The sequence below is a fragment of the Capra hircus genome, unplaced genomic scaffold, assembly GCF_001704415.2.
Source record: "Capra hircus breed San Clemente unplaced genomic scaffold, ASM170441v1, whole genome shotgun sequence".
NCBI classification, from domain to species: Eukaryota; Metazoa; Chordata; class Mammalia; order Artiodactyla; family Bovidae; genus Capra; species Capra hircus.
In genome coordinates, this window is record NW_017189566.1 from 5,920 (window position 1) to 14,827 (window position 8,908).

Below are 8,908 nucleotides of genomic sequence, written 5' to 3' on the forward strand. Positions count from 1 at the left end.
TAATTCTATTTGTGGGATTTCCCTGGCGGTTCAGTGGTTGGTTAGGACTCTGCACTTCCAGTGCAGCAGGTCTTAGGGTAGATTCCTGGTTGGGGAACTAATATCTCGCATGTTGCAGCATGAGTCCAATAAATAAATAAATTAAAACATAATAGTTTCTTAATTCTGTTCTTGTTAAGTCCCTTCTCTCCTCAGAGGTCACACCTTTCCAGTGCTTCTTCCTGAACCTCACACACTACCGTTTTTTGCAGTTCTATATCCAGGTCTGCAGCAGGATTTCATCTTCCTTATCTTCTTCAGCACCAAGTAGGTGGCTTGTGTACACTGGAGAAACGGTATAGATATCATCAAAGGAATTAAAAATTAGCAATATGACTGAAAAAGCTTTCAACTATGCTACAAATGTATTTACAAAAATTAAAGTGAAGTTAAGTAGATCTTGTCTATCTGTGCAAAATGTCTCTGATAAAGAATGGTGAATTATTTTTTAAAAATATTAAGGACATGTTTTTTAGTATAAATTTATTTATTTTAATTGGAAGTTAATTACTTTACAATATTGTATTGGTTTGCCATTTTATAAGCAAATTTTCAGCATATAAATGAAAAAGGGTGTTAGATTCCTAAAAACCTACAGGCAGGAAACAAATTGATAAAAAGTACTCAGCTTCAAACATGTAGTATCATTCAAGAAAAGTGGAAGGATGATTCTGAATACAGAATCTTCTATGTGAAGTATAGACCCTCAGGCACAAAGGCCAGAATCTCCAGAAAGAGAAGATGATTTCTAGGCCTTGTAGCCTGGTGGAGTTTACCTAGTTGGATTTCAAGATTGCTTGGAATCAATAACTCTTTTCCTCATTTTCTCCCATTTGGAGTGGGAGTGTAACTATTATCCTATACCTACCCCACTACTGTAATTTGGGAAGAGGTAACTTTTTCACTAGTTCACAGACCCACTGATGGAGAAAATTTTTGCCACAGGGAGAATCATACTCAGTTTCTCACATATCTGGTTAAATGATTTACAGGTGAGATTCTGGACTTGATATGTAATATGTTGAGACTTTGGGGAATATTGGGATGAGATGAATTTGTTTTGCATGATGGATGGATCTAAATTTTTGCAGGGGTCAGAAGACAGACTGTTGTCTGCTGAACAGTGACCTCTAAGGATATCCATGCCCTAGTGCCTGAAATCTGTGAATGTTATCTGATTTGGCAAAAGGGACTTTGCAGATGTGATTAAGTTAAGGATCTTGAGATAGGGAGACTATCTTGAAAGCGAAAAGTGAAAGTGTTGCTCAGTCGTGTCCAACTCTTTGTGACCCCATGAGTATAGCCCGCCAGGCTCCTCTGCTCATGGAATTCTCCAGGCAAGAATACTGGAGTGGGTAGCCAATCCCTTCCAGGGGATCTTCCTGACCCAGGGATTGAACCCAGGTCTCCTGCATTGTAGGTAGACTCTTCACCGTCCGAGCCACCAGGAGACTAGCTTGGTGAGCCCTAAATGTAATAGTATGTCTTTATTAAGAGGAAAGGAGGGCATTTGACACAGAAGAAGGAGAGCAGTGTTATGACTGAAGCAAGATACTATGCTGTTGGCTCAGATGACGGATGAATGGGTCACAAGGCAAGGACTATAATAATGCAGCTCTAGATGTAAAAAGGCAACTTAAGAAATTCTCCCCTAGAGAAAGCCTGCCGAAGGGACAGTGGCCTTGCTAAGAAAGCTTGGTTTGTACCTAGTAAAGCCGATTTTGTACTTGGCCTCTGGGGCTAGAAGAGAACAAATGTGTGTTATTTTAAGCCACCAGGTTCATGGTAATGTTTACAGCCACTGTAAGAAAATAGCCCAGGAATCTTTCAAGATAATCTAGTCCAGTGGCTTCAAACAATCCTCAAAAGGACTTCTTTCAGCCCTGCTTCACCTCAACCTAAACAAAAAGTCCAGAAATGTGCAAAGATGTCTCCTTAACTCACTCAACCAGAGACGATAAACAAAGAGCAAAACAGGTTCCAACCCCCATTAGAGCTTCTTGTGCCACACTGCCCTGTGCATGTGTGCTCAGCTTTCCTCGATTTCTTTGCACTGATCGCTGAGGAAGGCTTGCTTATCTCTCCTTGCTATTCTTTGGAACTCTGCATTCAGATGCTTATCTCTTTCCTTTTCTCCTTTGCTTTTTGCTTCTCTTCTTTTCACAGCTATTTGTAAGGCCTCCTCAGACAGCCATTCTGCTTTTTTGCATTTCTTTTCCATGGGGATGTTCTTGATTCCTGTTTCCTGTACAATGTCATGAACCTCCGTCCATAGTTCATCAGGCACTCTTTCTATCAGATCTAGTCCCTTAAATTTATTTCTCACTTCCACTGTATAATCATAAGGGATTTGACTTAGGTCATACGTGAGTGGTCTAGTGGTTTTCCCCACTTTCTTCAATTTCAGTCTGAATTTGGCAATAAGGAGTTCATGATCTGAGCCACACTCAGCTCCCCTTCTTTTTTTCTGTTGACTGTATAGAGCTTCTCCATCTTTGGCTGCAAAGAAAATAATCAGTCTGATTTCGGTGTGGACTATCTGATGTCCATGTGTAGAGTCTTCTCTTGTGTTGTTGGAAGAGGGTCTTTGCTATGACCAGTGCATTTTCTTGGCAAAACTATGATTTCATCATAATAGGGGCTAAATACCTGATGATTGTGACACATCAGACTGAAAAGCTTCCAACCTAGTTTTGTTAACTCCCCCTTGATGAGAATAAGGACAGCAGAGAGGTCTAGCAGAGATTCTGCATCCCGCGAACCAAACAACCTATGAGAAACAAGTGGATCCGCTGATCTGCGAGCAAGAAAGGAGTTGGAAAGATCAAAGATTTTCCAAAAGAAATTCACAATGCCCTTGCACTCTCTGTTAGCCAACGTTTAAATTAACTGAGATTTTCACTGACATACCCACTCATTTAGGTAAACTGTATTAATGAGATTTCTTTCTATTCTTTTGGAAGAAGGAATGTTATCAAGCTCCCAAAGGCAATGCATTATTCAAAGATGTCCAGCCAATAAGTTTCTGGCTGTTCACAATGTTAATGTGGTGCTAAGTGAGCTCCAGGTGTGCATGACCTAACTAGAGGATCCTAGACATTGTACTTGAAATTCTAAGGACACACATTGCAGCCAGTGTACAAAGTCTGAGTCCACATAGCCAAATCAGACTATGTCAAGATAGAAAAATTAGAAGCAAGGCGGTCAAGTTCACTGCTTCCATTCTAGCATAGAATATATCCTGCAGCCTATATTAGCATCAGTTCCCTAGAGGGAAGTAGGGACTGTCACGGTAACTTAAAGCATGGGACAGAGAAAGTGTTTCCCATCACAAGCCTTGGGTTATGGTTAGAGAATGACCAAGAGTCACTCAGTACTAGCACCTGCAAGTTACACATCCTAGATGACCTTAAAACCATATGTTCACTCTTCAAACTGAAAGAGATTTACTTCAATTATGCACATTATACATAAGAAAACTAAAGCCAAAAGACTTTCCCAATGATTATTCCAGCTTTGAATGGCTTCACAACTGACTTCCAGGCTTGTATCCACCTTCTCACCTTCCATATTCTTGCCACCCTTCCCCATCACCACCATATGACTCTTAACAATGATGCTACAATCAGTTCTCTTTCCTGGCAATGATCTGAAGTTGGCTTATAAAAAAAAGCTTTCTTTTCCCTACTCAGGGCAGTTAGGCCCATGTCTTTGAGATATTCATGGATTTTCTGAGACATTTGTTCACTCACACTCACCATAGCCTATTTAGGCCTAGATAATGAAGGACAGAAAGCAGAGTGGCCTTGGCATAGGAGCAAAGCCCAGAGAGTCCAACACCAGAAGCCAGGTCCACTCACAAAAGAATTCCAGTTCTGTACCACTAACAGAGGACGCAGTATTTGAAATCATTTTATTGTTACCCTCAAGATGTCAACTAATTCATACTATTTTCCACTTCAATTGAAACAAATTGGACAAGGGTTCAGTTCCATTCTTGGAACTACTCAGTATTCTTTAGTCCCATAAACTTTATTCAAATTCTGTTTTAAGATTTCTTAAGCATTTTCTGTGGTTGTTTTCCCCAGTTCACCAATTGAATTGTAAATATATTGAGATCGGAACCTCCAGTTCTTCTTTGTACATTAGCTGCGGTGCCCTGCATGAAGCAAATTATGGATACATATTGACCAAGGGATCAACTTCTGGATATACATACACAAATCCAGTGTCACTTATTTAAGTATATAATAACTCATTTTAAGCAAACACAGTACTGAATCATTCATAGCAAACTAGTTTCCACACTCACCTCCTTGGAAATAGGTTTTGTTTCCATCACAAACTTTAATACAATTTATCGAAAGACACCAACGACCTTTGCAGATGATGCCCAAGGTCTTTTGCATGGTTTATGATAAAGAATAAGGCAGCAATACATTAACTGCCTAAGTTTCAAACCGTACATATTATTTTCAACTAGGAGAAAGATCTAGGTAGTTTTTTGTTCATGTTATTTAGTCGCTAAGTCGTGTCTGACTCTTTCGCAATCCTATGGACTGTAGCCCACCAGGCTTCTCAATCCACAAGATTCTCCAGGCAAGAGCACTGGAGTGGGTTGCCATTTCCTGCTCCAGGAGATCTTCGCAACTCAAGGATCAAATGTGAGTCTCCTGCATTGGCAGGCAGATTCTTTACCACTGAGCCACCGGGGGTGCCTCTATGAAGTTTACCTGGAGTTAAATTCGTCTGTCAGGGCCTTGGTTATGTGTTTCAGTTTATTTACAAATTCAGTCGAGTTGAATAAAACATGTCCAGAGAAACTTCTGGCCACTAGCAAGACTGAGGCCAGATGGTTAACTGCTTCAACTGGGACTCCATATCCCACAGCCAGATTCTATTCATCAGCAGAGTCTGGTGAGGCAGGGAAAAGCAAGCTATCAGAAGAGTGTTCTAGTAAAGGTATTGAATACAAAACAAAAAGGAAATATTCTAACGTATGTTCCTACCTCGGGAAACTCTTTACTGCCAAGATCCCAGAGAAGAAGGTCCAGGTATCCCTAGTATAGCACCATTGTGGAAATGGGAAGTTGTGGGTTGTCCACTCCCCAATTTGGAGATGAATGGGCCATGCTGGAGGAGCTGGGAGAGTCAGGAGAACTTGAATTTTGTTAGCCATTTTGTGGTCCAGTCAAGGAGATCTATGACATAGAAAGGATAAGTAAATACCTTGAAACACCAAGGCTTGAAAACTAAGGCTTGAGGATATATTCTTCCTCAATAAATAAATTATTTTGTACATCTTTTGTCTTGGAGAAACGTTCTTTCTTCCTACCCCATGTCCTAGCCACCTGCCCAATAGGGAGAAACTATTTAAAAACATAGAAAATACCCTATCACTGTAAGAAATCAGACCCAAAGTCAAATATACCCCTCTTCTGTCTTTAAATTTTGACCATACTGGGTTGCTTGTTGAGGAGTTTCTGGAATTTAGTTCATTCATAAAGGATAGAATGTTCCTCCAGGTAGGGTCAGAGGCTCTGGATAATATAGTTCACCATGTCCATTTTCATCAGGTCCAGAATATGAAAGATGCCCCTGTCAAGGGAGGAAAAAATCAAATGTTTACACTCTGAAAGGAAATCTAGTGGGATGAGGTGGAACTCAAGCTAAGAGTCCTAAAATCACAATATCTTAGAGTTAAAAATGGCTTTAAAAACCGCAGTCCTAGTTCAATTTACAAATACAGACATTACACCAGGGGCCCAAGGCCACAGAGTGAGTTGTTTTCAGAGCTAGGAACAGATACATCTTCTGACCTTTTAGTTAGAAGGATCTTTCCACTGTAGGTACTCCATCTCAGAAAAATGACCAAAATTCTAACTCTCTGTGGGTACTTGGGACATTGGGGGTTGAATTTCTAACTCATGTGTTTTATCACTTTACCTCTGGGTCTTGGTTCTTCTATCTGTGAAACATGGATCATCCTCATCCCTGTCCCTCCACAGGGTTTGAATTAGGATACATGGGAGAATATCTGCAAAAGAGCTGTTTGAAATCTCCCAAAGAAACAGTTACTCTACTTTAGTGTCTAGACAAGAATATTGGAGTTGGTTGCCATTTCTTTCTCCAGGGGATCTTCCCAACCCAGGCACTGAACTCCCTTCTCTTGCATCTCTTGAATTGGCAGGGGGATTCTTTACCTCTAATGTCACCTGGGAAGCCAGTGTCTTAACAGGATCATTTCTTAGAAAGTGTCCAAATGATCTGAAGATCATCAAAAGTGTTCTGAGAATCTGTCCTTTGAAAATAAAAGGCAATAAACCAGAGAGGAGCAATAGAAGTATTAATCCACTCTGCAGTATAGAAGGGCTACACAAGCCAGGGGCTGTAACCCAGTATCTGGCCCAGAGTTTTCTGGTGCAGTGTCTAAGACTGAGTTCAGGGACAGTACATCTAGTTTCTCACCTTAGTAATTATGGTCTCTCATTTTAGCACTGCTTCATCTTGTACTGGTGCACACAGCAGGAGAGATGAGGGACATCCAGGGCCTTATGCTCTGCTTTCTGCTTGAGGAGTTCTATGTCCAGAGCTTATTCAATCTCATCTCTTAGGAGGTGGTCCTAAGATGGCAGAGGAATAGGACGGGGAGACCACTTTCTCCCCCACAAATTCATCAAAAGAACATTTCAGCGCTGAGAAAATTCCACAAAACAACTTCTGAATGCTGGCAGAGGACATCAGGCACCCAGAAAAGCAGCCCATTGTTTTCGAAAGGAGATAGGAAAAAATATAAAAGATAAAAAGAGAGACAAAAGAGGTAGGGATGGAGTTCCTTCCTGGGAAGGGAGTCTTTAAAAAGAGAGAAATTTCCAAACACCAGGAAAGACTGTCACTGCTGAGTCTGGTGAGCCTTGGAACCACAGAGGGCAACATAACCGGGAGGAAAAGTAAATAAATAATTAAACCCCACAGATTATGTGCCCAACGGTAACTCCCCCAGCGGAGAAGCAGCGCAGACGCCTGCACCCGCCACTAGCAAGCAGGGGCTGGGCAGGGAGGCGCGGGCTGCGTTGCTTAGAGTAAGGATCTGGCCTGAATGCCCCGAGGGCAATCTGAGGGACCTAACTTGGGATAGCAAACCAGACTGTGGGATAACTACCACGCGAAAAGCCCTAACCTAAGACACCGCCAGGCCCGCGCACAGAACAAAGGACTGACTAGAGCTACGCGAAAGCCCTAACCTAAGACACCGTCAGGCCCGATCACAGAACAAAGGACTGAGCAGAGCTAGGCGGCTGCAGACCATCCCCCTATGGTGACAGGCAGGCGAGGGCAGCCAGAGCCGGAAGGGGGCAATTGCAGCCCCAGAGAGGCATTATCTACCAAACTGCAAGCAGGCTTCATCGCTAACTAAGACTTCTTGGGATACTGGACGGTCAACATCCGCCTGAGAAGGTGCGCCGGTTGCACACCCAGAAAACCGAGCGGCAGGGACAGGGGAGGCGATAAGTCGCAGCGACCACGCTCGCCAAACACCTGGTCAGCTGAGCTGCTCGGACCTGGGAAGGGCACAAAATGCAGGCCCAACCGAGTCTGCACCTCTGAGGACTACCCGAGTGCCTGAACCTGAGCGGCTTAGACCTGGGAAGTGCATGCAGCCCAGGGCTGGCCTCGGATGGTTCCTGGCAGAGCAACCTAGAGCCTAAGCAGTGTGGGCAGGGAGGGCACACAAGCCGTGAGCGGGGGCAGGCCCAGTGTGGCCGAGACACTGCGAACACACGCCAGTGTTACTTGTTTGCAGCGTCCCTCCCTCCCCACAGTGCAACTGAACACGTGAGCCTAAAAACGTGTCCACCACTGCCCCCTTGTGTCAGGGCAGAAATTAGACACTGAAGAGACCAGCGAACAGAAGAAGCTAAAACAGAGGGAACCGCCTTGGAAGTGACAGGTGCAATAGATTAAAACCCTGTAGTTAGTACCCACTACATAGGAAGGGGCCTATAGATCTTGAGAAGTATAAGCCGGATCAGGGAACTATCCGAAAATGAACTGACCCCACACTGCTCACAACACCACCAGAGAAAGTCCTAGATATATTTTTACTATTTATACTCTCATTCTTTAATTTTTTTAGATTTTTGAGTCCTCTATTACTCCTTTAATTTTTCATTTTTGTAACCTATTACTTTGCAAAAAAAGAGACCCTAGTTTTTAAAGCAAACTTCATATATATATATTTTATAATTTTGTGACTTTTTTTTTTTACTTTCATATTGTATTTTTGAAAATCCAACCTCTACTCTAGATTTTTAATCTTTGCTTTTTGGTATTTGTTATCAATTTTGTACCTTTAAGAACCCAATCTTCAGTACCCATTTTTACTTGGGAGCGACATTACTGGCTTGCCTGCTCTCTCCCCCTTTGGACTCTCCTTTTTCTCCACCAGGTCGCCTCTATCTCCTCCCTTGCCCTTCTCTTCTCTACTCAACTCTGTGAATCTCTTTGTGTGTTCAGGACGGTGGAGAACACTTGGGGAACTGATTACTGGCTGGATCTATCTCTCTCCTTTTGATTCCCCCCTTTATCTTCCTGGCCACTTCTGTCTCCTTCCTCCCTCTTCTCTTCTCTGTATAACTCTGTGAACATCTCTGAGAGGTCTGGACTGTGGAGAGCACATAAGGAAGTGATTACTGGCTAGCTTGCTCTCTCCTCTTTTGATTCCCCCTCATCTCATCCTGGTCACCTCTATTACCATCCTCCCACTTCTCTTCTCCATGTAACTCTGTGAACCTCTCTGAATGTCCCTCACTGTGGAGAAACTTTTCATCTTTAACCTAGATGTTTTATCATCAGTGCTATATAGATG

General features: G+C 42.7%; 1 pseudogene; it reads right to left on the bottom strand.

The window, feature by feature from the left end:
* Positions 1-3,664: 3,664 nt before the first annotated feature.
* On the bottom strand, positions 3,665-8,418 carry LOC102183130 (annotated as a pseudogene).
* Positions 8,419-8,908: the final 490 nt, after the last annotated feature.